The 19,300-nt window shown below is 43.4% G+C and overlaps 1 non-coding gene across 1 annotated transcript; it reads left to right on the top strand.

Annotated features, from left to right (window-relative positions):
* Positions 1 to 5,408: 5,408 nt before the first annotated feature.
* On the top strand, positions 5,409 to 5,498 carry trnap-agg (transfer RNA proline (anticodon AGG)). The gene is given in 2 exon segments: positions 5,409 to 5,444; positions 5,463 to 5,498. It is a non-coding gene; the product is annotated as a tRNA-Pro (tRNA).
* The last annotated feature ends 13,802 nt before the right edge of the window (positions 5,499 to 19,300 follow it).

Below are 19,300 nucleotides of genomic sequence, written 5' to 3'. Positions count from 1 at the left end.
AGAATCTATCAACCTCTGCGGTAAGTATGCATAAAGACTTGGCCTCCACAGCTGCCTGTGGCAAATAATTCCACAGATTCACCACTCTCCGGCTAAAGAAATTCCTCCTCATTTCTGTTCTAAATGTACACCCCTCTATTCTGAGGCTATATCCTCTGGCCCTAGACTCTCTCAACATAGGAAATGTCCTTCCCTCATCCACATTATCAAGCCCTTCCACCAGTCGAGGTTTCAATGAGGTCACCCCTCATTCTTCTGAATTCCAGTGAACACAGACCCAGAGCCATCAGACACTCCTCCAATGACAAGCTATTCAATCCTGGAATCATTTTCATGAACCTCCTTTGAACCCTCTCCAGTTTCAGCACATCCCTTCTAAGATAATGGGTCCAAACCTGCTTACAATATTTTCAGTGAGGCCTCACCAGTGCTTTATGAAGTTTCAACATTCTATCCCTGCTTTTATACTCTAGTCTTCTTGAAATTAATACTAACATTATATTTGCCTTCCTCACCACTGACTTAACCTGCAAATTAATCTTTAGGGAATCCCGCACAAGGACTCCCATCGCACCTCAGTTTTTTGTATTTTCTCTCCATTTAGAAAGTAGTCAACCTTTTTAGTTCTTCTATCAAAGTGCATAACCATACACTTCCCGACCCATATTTCATCTGTCACTTCTTTACCCCTTCTCCTAATCTGTCTTGAGTATTTCTGTAGCCTCTCTACTTCCTCAAAACGACCTGCCCCTCCACCTATCTTCAATTTATCTGCAAACTTTGCAACAAAGTCATCAGTTCCATCATCCAAATCATTGACATATAACGTAAACAGAATTGGTCCCAACACAGACCCCCGTGGAACACCACTAGTCACTGACAGCCAACCAGAATAGGCTCACTTTATTCCCATTCTTTCCCTCCTACCAATCAACTACTGCTTTATCCATGATAGAATCTTTACTGTAATACCATGGGCTCATATCTTGTTAAGCAGCCTCATGCGTGGCATCTTGTCAAAGGCCTTCTGAAAATCCAAGAACACAACATCCACTGATTCTCCTTTGTTTATCCTGCTTGTTATTTCTTCAAGAATTCCAACAGATTTGTCAGGTAAGATTTTCCCTGGAGGAAACCATACTGACTATGGCCTATTTTATCATGTGCCTCCAAGTACCCTGAGACCTCATCCTTAATAATTGACTCCAACATCTTCCCAACCACTGAGGTCAGACTAACCGGCCTACAGTTTCCTTCCTTCTGCCTCTGTCCTTTCTTGAAGAGTGGAGTGACATTTGCAATTTTCCTGTCTATCCGAACCATTCCAGAATCTAGTGATTCCGTAAAGATCATTATTAATACCTCCACGATCTCTTCAGCCACCCCTTTCAGAACCCTGGAGCATAAACAATCTGGTCCAGGTGACTTGTCAACCTTCAGACCTTTCAGTTTTCCAAGATCCTTCTCTCCAGTAAAGGAAACTTCGCACACTTCATGCCCTCTGACACCTGGAACTTCCACCATCCTGCTAATGTCTTCCAACGTGAAGACTGATGCAAAATACTTATTCAGGTCATCCATCATCTGCTCGTCTCCCAGTACTTCCTCTGCAGCATCATTTTCCAGTGGTCCAATATCCCGTCTCACCTCTCTTGTACCCTTTAAGTACCTTCATTATTATTATTGGCTAGCTTACTTTCATATTCCATCCTTACCTTCTTAATGACATTTTAGTTGCCTTCTGTTGGTTTTTAAAAGCTTCCCAATCTTCTAACTTCCCACTGGTTATTTTCTCTATTATATGCTTTCCTTTTGGCTTTTATGTTGACTTTGACTTCTCTTGTTGTGTCATCGTGCCTTTAGCAGTACTTCTGCTTTGGGATGTAAATATTCTGTGCCTTCGGAATTGCTTCCAGAAATTCCAGCCATTGCTGCTGTGCTGTCATCCCTGCCAGTGTTCTTTTCCAATCAATTCTGGTCAACTCCTCTTTCATGCCACTGTAATTCCCTTTATTCCACTGTGATTCTGATACACCTGACTTCAGCTTCTCCTTTTCAAATTATAATCACTTGCCCTTCAGGGTTCTTTTACCTTAAGCTCCCTAATCAATTCTGGTTCATTGCACAAGACCCAATCCAGAATGGCTGATCCTCCAGTGGGCTCAACCATGAGCTGCTCTCAAAAAAACCATCTCGTAGGCACTCTAGAAATTCCCTCTCCTAGAACATCTAACTGTTCTGGCACTTTGGTTTCCATCCTCCTGCAACTCTAGATTAAATTCCACTGTTCAGCATTAACAAACCTTCCCACAAGAATATTAGTCTCTCTCCAGTTCAGGTGCATACAATCCCTTCTGTGCAGGTACCACCTTCCCTGGAAGAGAGCCCAATGATCCAAATATCTTAAGCCCTCCCTCCTACACCAACTCCTTAGCCAGATATTAAGCCATAGTTCTGGCCTCACTAGCACGTGGCACGGATAACAATCCTGAGATCATAACCCTGGAGGTCCTTGCATTTATCTTATCACCTAAATCCCTGAACTCCGTATGCAGAGCCTTGCCACTTATCCTACCCATGTCATTAGTACCTAACAACAGGAATTCTGCAGATGCTGGAAATTCAAGCAACATACATCAAAGTTGCTGGTGAACGCAGCAGGCCAGGCAGCATCTATAGGAAGAGGCGCAGTCGACGTTTCAGGCCGAGACCCTTCGTCAGGACTAACTGAAGGAAGAGTGAGTAAGGGATTGGAAGCTGGAGGGGGAGGGGGAGATGCAAAATGATAGGAGAAGACAGGAGGGGGAGGGAATTTTTACCTACATTAGTCATCAGTACCTACATGGCTGTTGACCTTCCCACTTACAAATGCTGAGGACTCGATCTGAGATATCCCGGACCCTGGCACCCGGGAGGCAACATTACCATTTGGAAATCTAGTTCTTGCCCACAGAACCTCCTGTACATTCACCGAACCAACGAATCCCCTATCACCACAGTGTGCCTCTTTTCCCCTCTTCCCTTTATGTGCACAACTCTGAAATGGGCTGAAGCCTACAACCAAACAGAATGAAGCTCCTCAGTCGTCTAATTGAAATTGTAGCTTGCAATGAAGTCTGCCAACTTTGACAACATTTGCAAGTCAGAAAATTCAATAAAGGAAGAATAAAAAGTTAATTAAATTACCTCTCCCTGTAACTAGATCTTCGACTTACTGATCATAAGTTCAAGATCTGTGTGAGTTGGAAATAATATGTCCACTTCGCTTTTGATCAACACGGGCACACCACGGCGATGTGCCCAATGTTGTCTGTACTCTACATCAATGACTGTGTGGCTAGGCACAGGTCAAATGCTAAGTGTAAATTTGCTGATGATACATCCATTGCCGGTAAAATCTCAGATGGTGACATGAGGGTGTACAAGAGCGAGACATACCAGCTAGTTGAGTGGTGTCCCAGCCACAGCCTTGCACTCAATGTCAGTAAGACTAAAGAACTGATTATGGACTTCAGAAAGGGAACATAAACCAATCCTTATCGAGGGATCAGAAGTGGAGAGAGTGAGCAATTTCAGCTTCCTGGGTGTTAGCATCCCTGAAAATCTAACCTGCACTCAACACATCAATGCAGCCATATAGAAGGCAACACAGAGGCAATATATCATTTGGAGTTTGAGGAGATTTGGTATGTCACCAAAAACACTTGCAAATTTCTACAGATGTGTCACGGAGAGAATTCTAACTGGCTGCATCACAGTTTGGTGCTGGTGGTGATGTGTGTGTGTGTATGTGTGTGTGGGGCGGGGTACTACTGCACAGGATTGAAGTCAGCTGCTGAAAGTTGTAAAATTAGTCACCTTTCTCATGGGTACTACCCTCCATAGACATCCAAGGAGTGATGCCTCATAAAGGTGGTGTCCATGATTAAGGACCCCCACCACCCAGGACATACACTCTTCTCATTCTTACCACCAGGAAAGAGGTACAGAAGCCTAAAGGCACACACTCAATGATTCAGGAACAGCTTTTTTCCCTCTGCCATCCAACTTCTAAATGGACATTAAACCCGTGAACACTACCTCACTACTTTTTTCCTTCTGTTTTTGCACTGCTTTGAACTATTTTATATACAGTATTGCATTGTACTTCTGCCACAAAGTTTAAAAAATTCATAACATATGCCAGTGATATTAAACCTGATACTGTTCTGATAAATGTTAGTATGAAATAATTTAAAATATTAATGTATCTTTCAGCAAACTAAAAGCAAATGCCTGAACAGGGATTTGAACTTCAGACCTCCTAAAAAACAGGATCACATATTTCCCTCTAGGTGAAAGCCATGCCTCTAAGCCAGCAAGCCAACTACCACCAAATATCAGTGGATTTTTAATATAACTTTCAGAACTGCCACGTCTCTTCTGCTTTATGGTGACGATGAGGCTCAAATTACACAGGCATCCCTCTCAGAAGCAGACATATGTTTCTCATTAGCGAGGCAAGATATATTAGAGGGAAACCAGGAAAGAACAAACTTTAGTTAAAATAGGTTGGTGATTAAAACCAGTTGATAGTTAGGTTCTTAAAATGTGTCCCAACCATATAAATCAAAAATGACTATTGTTCCTGAGTGCTGTTAGCTCTCCTAGCAGGGCAGTACATCATAAACATGGGACAATCTGCAGAAACTGGAAATCCAGAGTGACACACGCAAAATGTTGGAGCAACTCAACAGGTCAGGCACCGTCTATGGAAATGAATAAACAGTCGACGTTTCAGGCTGAGACCCTTCCCCAGGACTGGAGAGGAAAGGGAAGATACCAGAATAAAATGGTGGGGGAGAGGGGAAGAAGGACAAGCTAGAAGGTGATAGGTGAAGCATGGTGGGTGGGAAAGGTCACGGGCTGGAGAGGAAAGAATCAGATAAGAGAGGAGAGCAGACCACGGGAGAAAGGGGAGGAGGAGGAGGAGACTCAGGGGGAGGTGATAGGTAGGTGAGAAGAGGTAAGAGGCCAGAGTCAGGAGGCACATATCTTCTCTTCACTATATTCATACACAGAAATAAAGAACTATCTTGCACTCTAGAACACAAAGAAAAACACAGCTAACTTAACTGTATAAACACACAGAAACACAGCCATTTACAGTTACAGCCACAAGGGATTTTGCAGATGCTGAAAATTCAGAGCAACACAAATTATAGTGCCACCCTGAACATTATGTAGGAAAGTGTCTGGATTATTCTGTGAGAGGAGTTGAGAGGATTACCTTTCTTGGTGAGAGTACCATCCTTGCTGGTTCTGTGTTCTGTAAATTGAACTTACCCCTTTAAAGCTGCTCCTTCAATAGAAGCCACAGACATGTGTATGTTTTTAATGAGAAAAATGTAGCTCAACATCTGGTGAAGGGCTCGTTGGTCTAGGGGCATGATTCTCGCTTAGGGATCTATTAAGCCTGAAAATGCGAGAGGTCCCGGGTTCAAATCCCGGACGAGCCCTGTTTTTTCATCCATCTTATAGGTTAAATGAAAATTATAATGCTCCCTGATATAACTTTATTTCAAAAAGTTTCTTTTCTGTGTAATTTTACTTTTGCTGCCCCAATTAGCTTGGATATTCTCAGGATATTCAGCACAGAAAGCAAACATTGTTCATGCTCAGTAAGAACGTAAGAAATAGATCAACAGGAATTGATTGTTCAACCCCTCATTGGCACTCCATCACTCAATAAAACTAAAGACGATTTCTTACCTCAGTGCCATCTTCCTGCATTAACCTCAGATTCTGTGATTACTTAATATCCAAAATATGATTAATCTCTTTCTTGAATGTACTCAGGAGCTGGGCTTCTACAGCTCTATTGAGTAGACACATTCTGATTGTGTCAGGGCTGCCCAGGCAGGCACCTCCCTGTCTCCACCTGGCTAACAGGAGTCTCCTGCCAATCATTTCCCACTCGTCACCTGCAGCCTATTTAAACCCAGCTCTCATTCGCAGTCCTAGTGCACCTATCAAAACCAGCAACATCAATCAGTTGTTCCTAGTCTTCAGCTCCCTTGTTGCCTTGTCATGTTAAGTATTTATTCTGTCTTGTTTTGTGGGCCCTCGTGTCTTGTTATTTTGCGGTTTATTATTAAAGTTATTGCTCACCGCTAAATCATTTCCACTGCTCTGCATTTGTGTCTAGCCTCCTCTACATTTCCGGATACATTGTCCTCTAGTGAAAAAACATCTTCTCGTTTGTCTTCTGAATGGCCACCCTTTATTTTGACAGTGTTCTAGACAATTGAGGCAAAGAGATATCATCCCCACATCTATACTTTCAAGTTCACAATAACTGTGTATATTTCAATTAAATCATCTCCCATTCTAACATTAGCCTAGAAAGTAATTTAGTGGACCTTCTGTGATGAGAGACATGGAATTCTTCAGTAACAAATTGTCGTCCATTGTCTGTGCAGATTTGTTCTGGTATGCCATTCCTGGCAAACATGGCCCTCAGAACAGTAATGGTCTTTTCCAGTGTGGTTGTCTTCATTTTGATGACCACTGGCCATTTGGAATATGCCTCGACGGCGATTAAAAAGATAGAGTCCATGGATGGTCCAGCAAAGTCGATGTGCACTCGTTGCCATGGTGATGAGGGCCACTCCCATGGATGGAGGGGGGCTTGTGGTGGTGTGTTCCGGATCCTTTGGCATCCAAAGCAGTTCTTGGTCAAGTCCTCAATCTGTTTATCAATTCCTGGCCATCACACATAGGCACGGGCAAGACTTTTCATCTTCATGGCACCCGAGTGCCCCTTGTGCAGTTCCTCCAGCACTCTGATGCATAGCTTGGGAGGAATCACAACTCGTGAACCACAAATTAGAGTTCCCAGACACACCGACAACTGCTCCTTCCTCGCTGAGAAGGCTGGAAACAGTGTGTTACCCCGCGCTGGCCATCCCTTTACCATGATGTCATACACTTTTGACAACATAGAGTCATTGAGCGTTTTCCTTTCAAAGAGGCTGTTTATTACTAGTAATTGTTTAATTATTGTTGTGTGAAAGACCTCCGCTGAATCCATTTGCGTAGTTGTTTCTGAAATCAGCAGTGGTAAACGTGATAAACCATCTGCATTGCCATGTTGCTTGGTCCCCTTGTGTTCAATGTCATACCTGTGACCTCCTAAGAAAAGAGACCATCACTGCAGCCTTCGCGCTGTCATCACTGGAACGCTTTTCCTTGGGTTGAAGGTTGACATGAGAGGCTGATGGTTAGTCAACAGGGTAAACTTTTGACCATACAGGTAGTGACTGAATTTCTTGACTCCCCACACGAGGCTTGGGGCCTCTCTGTCAATCTGTACATTGTTGCGTTCAGCTGAAGTTAGCGTTCTTGAGGCAAAGGCTATTGGTCTTTCAAAGCCATCTGGAAACTTGTGGGATGACATAGCTCCTATCCCATGGGGTGAGGCATCACAAGCCAGTCAGATTGGTAAGGAGGGGTCAAAGTGCACAAGCACCCCTTCCAAAATTATGAGTCTTTTAGTTTCTTGAAACACTTTCTCACAGCTCTCAGTCCACCTCCATTGCGTCCCTGTCTGTAATAATGCATTTAGTGGGTGTAGGATTGTGGATAGGTTAGGCAAGAACTAGTGATAGTAGTTCACTAGTCCAAGATACGCTCTCAGCTGAGACACATTTTCAGGTGGTGGTGCCTTAAGCACCACTTCTATCTTGTCTTGAGACGTGTGTAAGCCATCCTTGTTGATCACATGCCCACAGTATGAGAATTCCTTTTCGAAAAACTCACATTTCTGTCGATTATCTCTGAGCCCATATTCTCATAACCTGGTGAGCACTTGTTCGAGGTTAGAAAGATGTTCGTCGTCATCTTTGCCGGTGACAATGATGTCATCCAGGTAACACTGAGTCCCTGGAATCCCCTGCAGGACCTGGTCCATTGCCCTTTGCCAGATTGCAGGAGCTGATGCTATCCCAAACACCAATCTGTTGTACTGGTAAAGTCCTTTGTGTGTATTTATTGTCAGGTATTTCTTGGATGCTTCATCGACTTCCATTTGGAGAAAGCCTGGGCCAAATTAATTTTTGTGAAATGTTCCCCTCCTGACGGGGAAGCAAAGAGGTCCTCAATACGAGGTAGAGGATACTGTACTGTGCGGAGAACTGGGTTAACAGTCACTTTAAAGTCTCCACATATATGCACCTTGCTTGGTTTTCCTGGTTTTGTGCTGGAGGTTTTCTTCATCACTGGAACAACAGGCGTGGCCCATTCACTCCAATCCACCTTTGACAGGACCCCAGTCTGCTCCAGATTTTTCAGCTCTGCCTCTACTGTAGGACGGATTGCATATGGACTGGCCTGGCTTTGTGAAATTTTGGACATGTATTTTCCTCAATCTCAATCTTTGCCTTCATGCCCTGAAGTGTTCCTATTCCTTTCATGAACACTTCTTCAGAGTCAGCAAGTATTTGTAACAGTCTCTCAGATGTGGCCTTGCTGCCCTCCTTTGCTGACACAACTAGTGCCTTGATGGTGTGCCAATCCAACTTGATTTTCCTGAGCCATTTACGTCCCAGCAATGATGGTCCTCCATTTTTCAGTACATAGAGGTTCAGCTGCTGTGTTTTGTCTCTCTAGGTCACTGTCCATTAATTTCACCTTTGGGACGCACTCTCTGTCCTGTGTAAGTCTTTAGCAGTAGTTTAGTTTGTTTCAGAGGTATGTGAGAAAACAGTCGTTTGTAGTCGTGTACAGAGATCACTGTTAAAGCTGAGCCTGTGTCCAAATCCATTTTCAGTCTCAGGCCTGCCACTTGTGAAGTGATCCATATTACTCTTCGATCATCTGACTCTTTCATGCTGTGAAGTTGCAGACACCCGGTGTATGTGGCCTGTTTACACAACTATGTTATTAATAAAAACGCTGGAGACGGGAACTAAGTTTCATGGTTCTTTACTGGTAGAGTCCGAACTTGACACACACATACAGATCAATATGTGCCTAATAGCACATGCAACGATGTGTTACTAAAACATAAAGTAGACCCTTATTATAATGTAGGCTATACGGTTCAGAGCTAATGATTGAGCATCGAACCTTAGTTCAGGTGCTCTTTAAATAGTAAAACTATGGTGCCAAAACATGGCTGCCAATTAGCGGGATGGGCCTGAGACTATAAATGGGCCCTGCCAGCTATCCATATTCCAGAGAGTTAGAGCACCTAAACCCTGGAGGCTGTGACGGTTGGGTGCATGTTGTGACACCATCAAATGCATTCTCTCAATTGTAACTATAACTTTCTTATGGTTGGGAGATCAGATCTGTGCATAATATTATCAACAGCCTCAATAATTGGAGTGAGATCTCTCTGTTTTTATACTTAAACAGTGTTGTAATAAAAGCCCATATTAAATCCTGTTTTTAATGTTGGTTGAGAGTATAAATATTTACCTAACAATGGGGAGAACTCCACTGCTCCTTGTAAGCATATGGTCTGCAACCTAGTGTTAGAGATATAGGTCCTTCATCAATCTGAATCCTGTTTCACCATTTTGTAAAATAATTATTAACTTAGGTGACTGCTACACTGTTGTTCAGTAGTTTAGGAGGAATGCACTTCTCTGTAGACTTAGCCTGTAACGTATCAGAGATCAATTAAAATCTAAGAGGAAATTTGAAATGAAGGGAAAATGCACAAAAAGAAAAAGATTGGATGATATAGAGAATGTGAAGAGGGTAGAAAAATAAAATGAACAATTTGGAATTCAGAGACTAATGAAAAATATTATAAAATGTTAAAAGAAATAGTGAAGTATCCTAAAGACAGATAAGCATCTGAATTAGTAAGGGGATATGGATAAATCATGATGTGACGCAAAACAAAAAGGTCACAGGTAGTGACAGCAAAATGGTCAAAATAACCATTTATTTGGCACTGTTATCATTGCAAAACATTCCAGGGTTCTTCACAGAATCATTTACATTCATAAAGCTTTGTCAAAAAGTCAGTCTTGAGGAGCTTCTTAGAGGATATGAGAGAAAGAGACAGAGCAGCAGATAGGTTTAAGAAGGAGATTAGACTGTTGAAGACACAGCTGTTAATGATGCCGGGAAGTGTAAGAGGCTAGAAGAATGGGTAGTTTATTTACATCTGTATTCACCACACAGATCAACAGAGAGGCTATGATAGTGAAAGAAATTCAATCTGATAAAATAATGTCATTTTGACAGGGAGGGGTTGATGACTGAGTAAATTATCAAACAACTAGTTCCAAAAGGATTGCCTTTATGCATATACGAAGCTAGGAAAGAAATAGGAGAATCATTATGTATTTAAGGCATCCGTTAGTCTTGCGAGACCATGGATCTGCGCCTGGAAAGTCTTCACTCCTGGGCCTGGGCAAGGTTGTATGGAAGACCGGCAATTGCCCATGCTGCAAGTCTCCCCTCTCCACGACATCGATGTTGTCCAAGGGAAGGGCAATAGGACCCATGCAGCTTGGCACCAGTGTCGTCGCAGAGCAATGTGTGATTAAGTGCCTTGCTCAAGGACACAACACGTTCCCTCGGCTGGGGCTTGAACTCACGACCTTCAGATCACAAGTCGAATGCCTTAACCACTTGGCCATGTGCCCACTTATGTATGCATATCATTATGTATGCACAATAATGAATTTGAAAGATAAACGAGTAAATGTTTTGGAAATAGAAATCAGAATTTCAACACTTTTAAATGTAGTTAACAAAAAGAATGAAAGAAAGTGTAAATTGCTTGTAGAGCATAAATTTCAGCCTAGGTCAATTGGGCTGAATGGCTTGTATCAGGTCATTTCCTAAACTGTTTAACAGGAAGAAATACAAATGATCATGATTTAACCCTTTAACCTCTCTATTATTCCATTTAATCATTGTTTTATTGCTATTAAATACCAGTATTATCATTTATGAGGTTAAGTGATCAATATGCGTTGCAGAGGAGTAGGACCAAGATTCTGCATAACTGACATACCACATCTTCCTCAGTATGTTCCAGCTCTCTTGGTCTTTCAGTCACCACAACAAATTAACCATCTTCCTTTTCCTATGTGTTTGTGACACAATCTTTTTTTTTCTTATAAACAATTTCTTTACTTTGGTATAATTGGAGGCGACTGTTGTACAAGTCTAGGTTATATGTAGAACTTCACTAAATATGTTCCACATGACCAGTTCTGTGGTTCAGGCACTTGGCTTCAACCTCAGAATCAAGTTTATTACCATTGCCGTAAGTTGTGAAACATGTTGCTTTGTGATAGCGGTACAGGGCAAGACCTAAAAATTACTTTAAGCGACACAAAAAATAAACTAAGTGTAAACGACAAATAAATGAGGTTATGTTCATGGGATCAAGTACCATTAAGAAATCTGTATATCCTCATTGAAGCTAGTAACACGAAGAGGGCACCTCCTGGATGGTGAGCATCTTTAATGATGGAGGTCACTTTCTTGAGGTACAGCGTTTGGAGGATGTCCTTAATGGCAGAGACGGTTGTGCCCATGATGGAACTGACTGAGTCCACAACGCTCTGCAGTCCCTTGCAATCCTCTGCATTGGAAGCTCAATGCAAGGCTGTGATGCAAAAAGTTAGAGTGCTCTCCACTGTACATCTGTAGAAATTAGCAAGTCTTTGATGGCATACCAAACCTCCTCGAAGTCCTAATGAAGTAGAGCTGCTGGCGTACCTTTCCTCTGATTCCATCAGTGTGCTGGGCTCAAGACAGATCCTCTGAGATGTTGATGGCCAAGAACTTGAAGCTGGTCATCTGTTCCACTACTGATTCCTCAGTGAAGACCGATGTGTGTACTTTCGACACCACTCAACCAGCTGACTTACCTTACTCATGTACGCTGCTCAACACTGTCTGAGATATTGTCAAAAACTGTGGTGTTGTGAGTGAATTTATAGATTGTGTTTGAGCTGTGCCTAGTCACTCATTCATGAATATAGAGAGAGTAGAACAGTGGGCTAAGCATGCATCCTTGTGATGTCTGTCAGCGAAGAGGAGACATCATTACTGATCCACACGCCTGACGCCTTGCAAAGATTTACCCTCATGAAGGATGTCCTGACATCAGCCTTCAAGTCAGAGATCACAGGGTTGCCAGATGTTGCAGGGATTTGCAAAGGCATGGTGTTATTCTCCTTTACAAAGCATCACAGCCATTGATAACGTTAGGTTTTGCTTTATAGGAAGTACCTGCATGCAAATTCTGCCACAGCTGTCATGCATCTGATGTGTCTGGTTTCTCAAGGAATTGCCTCTTCACTCTCACGATGGCCTTCTGCAAGCAAACCTGACTGCATGAACATTGATTTCTCTTTCTGGTCAATTTTCCCTTCCCCCTTCTCACTTCTTCTATTCTCCACTCTGGTATCTTACCTTTTCTCCTCACCTGCCTATCATTTCCTCCTGGTCCCTTTCCCCCATAGTCCACACTCGTCTTCTGTCAGATTCCTTCCTCTCCAGCCCTTTACCTTTCCGACTCACCTGGCTTCACCTGTCACCTTCTAACTAAACATCCTTCTCCTTACCCCCACCTGTTTATTCTGGTGGCTTCTCCCTTCCTTTTCGGTTCTGAAGAAGGGTCTCAGCCTGAAACGTCGACAGTTTATTGATTTCCATAGAAGTTGCCTGACCTGCTGAGTTCCTCTGGATACCCAGCATCTGCAGAATCTCTTGTATTTCTGCAGGCTGTACCCAGAATTCTCGTAGGGCTCTGTGTCACCAGTCCTGAATGCTACAGATCTAGCACCCAGCAGAATGTGGATCTCCTGGTTCATTCGGGGCTTCTAGTTTGCAAAGACTCAGTATGTTCCCAAAGTCAGTCACTTATCCATGTGGGTCATCATGAAGTTAGTGACTGCCAAGATATATTCATTCAGATCCAAAGATGAAATGCTACAAAAAGAGGAGGATACATATGGCCCAGTCCATCATGGATAAAGCCCTCCCCACTACTGAGCATATCTACACGATGTGTTGTCACAGGAAAACAGCATCCATCATCAGGGACCACCACCACCCAAGCCATGCTCTCTTCTAGTTGCTGCCATCAGGAAGGCACAGGAGCCTCAGGACTCACATCACCAGGTTCAGGAACAGCTATTACCCCTCAACCATAAGGCTCTTGAACCAAAGTAGATAACTTCACTCATCAAATTTGCTGGTGAATGCAGCAGGCCAGACAGCATATCTAGGAAGGGGTACAGTTGACGTTTCGGGCCGAGACCCTTCATCAGGACCGGCCCGAAACGTCGACTGTACCCCTTCCTAGAGATGCTGCCTGGCCTGCTGCATTCACCAGCAACTTTGATGTGTGTTGCTTGAATTTCCAGCATCTGCAGAATTCCTCGTGTTAACTTCACTCATCTTCACTTGCCCCATCATTGAAATGTTTCCACAACTAATGGACTCATTTTCAAGGACTCTTCATCTTACGTTCTCAATATTTATCGATTAGTGAACGTAGTGTATATGGATTTCAATAAGGCATTTGATAAGGTTCCCCATGCAAGGCTCATTCAGAAAGTAATGAGGCATGGGATCCAAGGAGACCTTGCTTTGTGGATCCAGAATTAGCTTGTCCACAGAAGGCAAAGGGTGGTCATAGATGGTTCGTATTCTGCATGGAGGATGTAATGGTAACCAGTGGTGTTCCACAGGGATCTGTTCTTGGACCCCTCCTCTTTGTGATTTTCATAAATGACCTGGATGAGGAAGTAGAGGGGGAGTTAGTAAGTTTGCTGATGATAAAAAAGTAGGGGGTGCTGTGGATAGTCTGGAGGGTTGTCAGACATTATAGTGTGACATCAATAGGATGCAGAACTGGGTTGAGAAGTGGCAGATGGACTTCAACCCAGTTAAGTGGTTCATTTTGGTGGGTTAAATTTGAAGACAATATAATATTAATAAGACTCTTGGCAGTGTGGAAGATCAGTGAGACACTCAAAGCTGCTGCGCAGGTTGACGGTGTAGTTAAGAAGGCGTATGGTGTGTTGGCCTTCATCAACCGTGGGATTGAGTTCAAGAGCTAAGAGGTAATGTTACAGCTATACAAGACCTTGGTCAGACCCCAGTTGGAGTACTGTGTTCAGTTCTGGTCACCTCACTACAGGAAGGATGTGGATGCTATAGAGAGAGTGCAGAGGAGATTTACAAGGATGTTTCCTGGATTGGACAGCATGCCTTATGAAATTAGGTTGAGTGAACCTGACCTTTTCTCCTTGGAGTGACGGAGGACGGGAGGTGACCAGACAGAGGTATATAAGATGTTGAGAGGTATTGATTGTGTGGATAGCCAGAGGCTTTTTCCCAGGGCTGAAATGGCTAACACGAAGGGGCATAGTTTTAAGGTGCATGGAAGAGGTAAGTTTTTTATCCAGAGAGTGGTGGGTGCATGGAATGACAGTGGTAGAGGGGGATACAATATGGTCTTTTAAGAGACTCTTAGATAGGTACCCGCAGCCTAGAAAAATAGAGGGCTATGCGGTAGGGAAATTCTACGCAGATTCTACAGTAGGTTACATGCTCAGCACAACGTTGTGGGCCAAAGGGCCTGTAATGTGCTGTAGATTTCTATTTATTTATTTATTATTCTTTCTTTCTTTTTGTATTTACACAGCTTGTTGTATTTTGCACACTGGTCTACAAGCAAGTTGGTGCAGTCGTAACATGAAGAAACCTCGTCAGGACGTCCTGACAAAGGGTCTCGGCCCGAAACGTCGTCTGTACCTCTTCCTATAGATACTGCCTGGCCTGCTGCATTCACCAGCAATTTTTATGTGTGTTGCTTGGTGCAGTTGTTCATTGATTCTATTACGGATCTATACTTTATACTTTATTGTTGCCAAACAATTGATACTAGAACGTACAATCATCACTGCGATATTTGTGATTATTGAGTATGCCTGCAAGAAAATGAATCTCAGCGTTGTATACAGTGACTTTGATAATAAATTTACTTTGAACTTTGAAATCTCTGAGTATGGTCTAGTCTACCGATTCAAAGCAGTCCTGTCAGTGTTAGTCCATTGTCAATGATATTTGCAAATAGATTATAGATAGGGCAAGGCTTGTGTGTGTGCAAGCTTCAAAATAGCACCTTTGTGAAAACCTACTTTGCATAATTCCAGCATTCACAACAGCTGTACGTAGTCACTGAGTAAGCCTCTGTAGACAGTGAATATGCAAATACTGAATGTTTGATGTCTTTGAGCAGGGTGTGGACTTGATGCTCTCTAAATGAAGAATTAAATAACCAACAGACACTAATATTTGCAACACACATCAAAGTTGCTGGTGAACGCAGCAGGCCAGGCAGCATCTCTAGGAAGAGGTACAGTCGACGTTTCGGGCCGAGACCCTTCGTCAGGACTAACTGAATGAAGAGTTAGTAAGGGATTTGAAAGTGGGAGGGGGAGGGGGAGATCCAGAATGATAGGAGAAGACAGGAGGGGGAGGGATGGAGCCAAGAGCTGGACGGGACAGGAGGCCCAGGGAGAAAGAAAAGAGGGGGGGGATCCAGAGGATGGGCAAGGGGTATAGTCAGAGGGACAGAGGGAGAAAAAGGAGAGAGAGGAAAAGAATGTGTGCATGTAAATATATAACGGATGGGGTACGAGGGGGTGGTGGGGCATTAGCGGAAGTTTGAGAAGTCAATGTTCATGCCATCAGGTTGGAGGCTACTCAGACAGAATATAAGGTGTTGTTCCTCCAACCTGAGTGTGGCTTCATCTTTACAGTAGAGGAGGCTGTGGATAGACATATCAGACTGGGAATGGAACGTGGAATTAAAATGTGTGGCCACTGGGAGATCCTGCTTTCTCTGGCAGACACGAGCATAGGTGTTCAGCAAAACAATCTCCCAGTCTGCATTGAGTCTCGCCAATATATAGAAGGCCACATCGGGAGCACCGGACGCAGTATATCACCCCAGCTGACTCACAGGTGAAGTCTTGCCTCACCTGGAAGGACTGTCTGAGGCCCTGAATGGTGGTAAGGGAGGAAGTGTAAGGGCATGTGGAGCACTTGTTCTGCTTACAAGGATAAGTGTCAGGAGGGAGATCGGTGGGGGACACGAATGGACAAGGGAGTCGCGTAGGGAGCGATCCCTGCGGAAAGCAGAAAGGGGGGGGAGGGAAGGATGTGCTTTGTGGTGGGATCCCGTTGGAGGTGGCGGAAGTTATAGAGTTGGACCCGGAGGCTGGTGGGGTGGTAGGTGAGGACAAGGGGAACCCTATTCCTAGTGGGGCGGCGGGAGGATGGAGTGAGAGCAGATGTGCGTGAAATGGGGGAGATGCGTTTGAGAGCAGAGTTGATGGTGGAGGAAGGGAAGCCTCTTTCTTTAAAAAAGGACATCTCCCTCGTCCTGGAATGAAAGGCCTCATCCTGAGAGCAGATGCGGCGAAGACGGAGGAATTGTGAGAAGGGGATGGCATTCCCACCAACTTTGATGTGTGTTGCTTGAATTTCCAGCATCTGCAGATTTCCTCGCGTTTGCGTTTTTAAAGACACTAATACTTATTAACAATGCTTCTCCTTCAAAGAACCTGACAATTGGAAGCCCTGATATAATAAGGAAGAGGCCTTTCAGCCCCACAATTTTACCTACGGTTAATGGAACTATTGTATAATATTTGTGAAAGGCATTTAAGCAACTTTCTAAATGAGGTGTATGTTATTAGCCAACAGACACTTAAATGTTACTAATATTCATCAACAATGTTCTCTGTAGGAACCACGTATCGGTTCTCCACCTGTTTTGTGCAATTATTATGGTAATTAGTCACATGAGTGGGGGCATGGTAAAAGCAAAGGGAATAACCATATAACAATTACAGCACAGAAACAGGCCATCTTGGCCCTTCTAGTCTGTGCCGAACTCTTACTCTCACCTAGTCCCACCGACCTGCACTCAGCCCATTACCCTCCATTCCTTTCCTGTCCATGTATCTATCCAATTTAACTTTAAATTGGACAGATATATCCAATAACCTGGTGGCATGGTGCGAAGACAATAACCTATCCCTCAACGTCAGCAAGACGAAGGAATTGGTTGTTGACCTCAGAAGGAGTAGCGGACCGCACGACCCAATTTACATCGGTGGTGTGCAAGTGGAACAGGTCAAAAGCTTTAAGTTCCTCAGGGTCAATATTACAAATGACCTGAATTGGTCCAACCAAGCAGAGTTCAATGCCAAGAAGGCCCACCAGCACCTTTACTTCCTGAGAAAACTAAAGAAATTTGGCCTGTCCCCTAAAACCCTCACTAATTTTTATAGATGCACCGTAGAAAGCATTCTTCTAGGGTGCATCACAACCTGGTATGGAAGTTGTCCTGTCCAAGACCGAAAGAAGCTGCAGAAGATTGTGAACACGGCGCAGCACATCACACAAACCAATCTTCCGTCCTTGGACTCACTTTACACCACACGCTGTCGGAGCAGTGCTGCCAGGATAATCAAGGACACGACCCACCCGGCCAACACACTTTTCGTCCCTCTTCCCTCCGGGAGAAGGCTCAGGACCTTGAAGACTCGTACGGCCAGATTTGGGAACAGCTTCTTTCTAACTGTGATAAGACTGCTGAACGGATCCTGACCCGGATCTGGGCCGTACCCTCCAAATATCCGGACCTGCCTCTCGGTTTTTTTGCACTACCTTACTTTCCATTTTTCTATTTTCTATTTATGATTTATAATTTAAATTTTTTATATTTACTATCGATTTGTAATCCATGGAACGGGAAGCGCAGAATCAAATATCGCTGTGATGACTGTACGTTCTAGTATCAATTGTTTGGCGACAATAAAGTATAAAGTATATAAATGACAACATTGAACCTGCCTCAACCACTTCTGCTGGAAGCTCGTTCCACACAGCTACCACTCTCTGAGTAAAGAAATTCCCCCTCATGTTACCCCTAAATTTTTGCCCTTTAACTCTCAACTCATGTCCTCTTGTTTGAATCTCCCCCATTCCCCCACATTAAGTTGCATGCTTACTTCATGGCAGTTGTGGCTTGGGACCAGCAGAGTTCATATCTTCACTGACCACTTAATATCGCTTCAGGTTTGTATGTTTGCTAACTGCTATAAAGGATCGAAATGAGCAATTGAGCTTTATGGAATAATAATTTCATTAGAGGTGAGGGGGGGCCATCAAAGTATTACAACCCCATAGTGGACGCAGACTTGCAACAATTGTTTTGTTTGATTTTGGATTAGTTTTTGCCACTACACTCCTCTTCAAAGAAAGTGAATATCTGAAGCCCTAATATAACATTAATTGGTCTTTAAGCCCCACAATTGTATCTATGAATATGATCAATACAAACTATTGTTCTTCTTCTTCTTGTTTTACAGCGGTTGGCACCCAGCTTAATGGTGCAATACTGCCACCTTCTGCTCTGGAGTGTGCCTTAGATTTACGTTCTAAATCCCTTCACCCAATCAATCTCAATCTCTCTCTCTCTCTCCCTCTCACACACACACACCACGCCCCCCCCCCCAAACCTACACTTTATCCTCCATCTTTGGCCATCCTAGTACTCTACTCCTGCTTATCCACCATATCCATAAAAAAAACCCTGTATCCCTTAAGAAAGCTAAAAATACCCTGACCTATGCTCTCTCACCCATGCCCAGCAATGCTTTTAATGTGAATTCCTGCACCCCCAATTCCCTTAGATTAATTCTCATTATCTCTCTCTGTATCTCATACTTCCTGCAACTCAGAACTACATGTTCTACTGACTCCTCTTCCTGACATTCCTTACGCAATCCTGTCTGGTGTTTCCCTATCATTTCCAATGTTTTGTTTCATGCATAGTGCCCCAGCCTTAACCTAGTCCACACAGTTTCCTCTCTTCTGTATCCACTACCTACCCTAGTACCTGCAACACTCTTTTGTATTTGATATAAATGCCTCCCTTTCCCCTCCGTCCCATCTTTCTTGCCACATTTGGTTGATTTTTTCCCAGATTACACACTTAACTTCTGCTTTACTGATACTAATGTGCATTTCTATATTTTCTTCCTTTAACTCCCTCTTTGCCAACTCATCCACCCTCTCATTCCCCTTCACCCCTACATGTGCTGGAACCCATAGAAATTTTACCTGACCTCCCTGATTTTCAATTTTTGTGACTGACTGAAGGACTTCATAAAGTGCATCTTGCCAAGTGTTTGAGTGAAAAGATCTTAAACTTGCTAGAACTAGGATGAATCTGAGTATATTAACACTTTGA

The sequence above is a fragment of the Mobula hypostoma genome, chromosome 20, assembly GCF_963921235.1.
Source record: "Mobula hypostoma chromosome 20, sMobHyp1.1, whole genome shotgun sequence".
Taxonomy (NCBI): domain Eukaryota; kingdom Metazoa; phylum Chordata; class Chondrichthyes; order Myliobatiformes; family Myliobatidae; genus Mobula; species Mobula hypostoma.
This window is presented reverse-complemented; position numbering and strand designations above follow the sequence as displayed.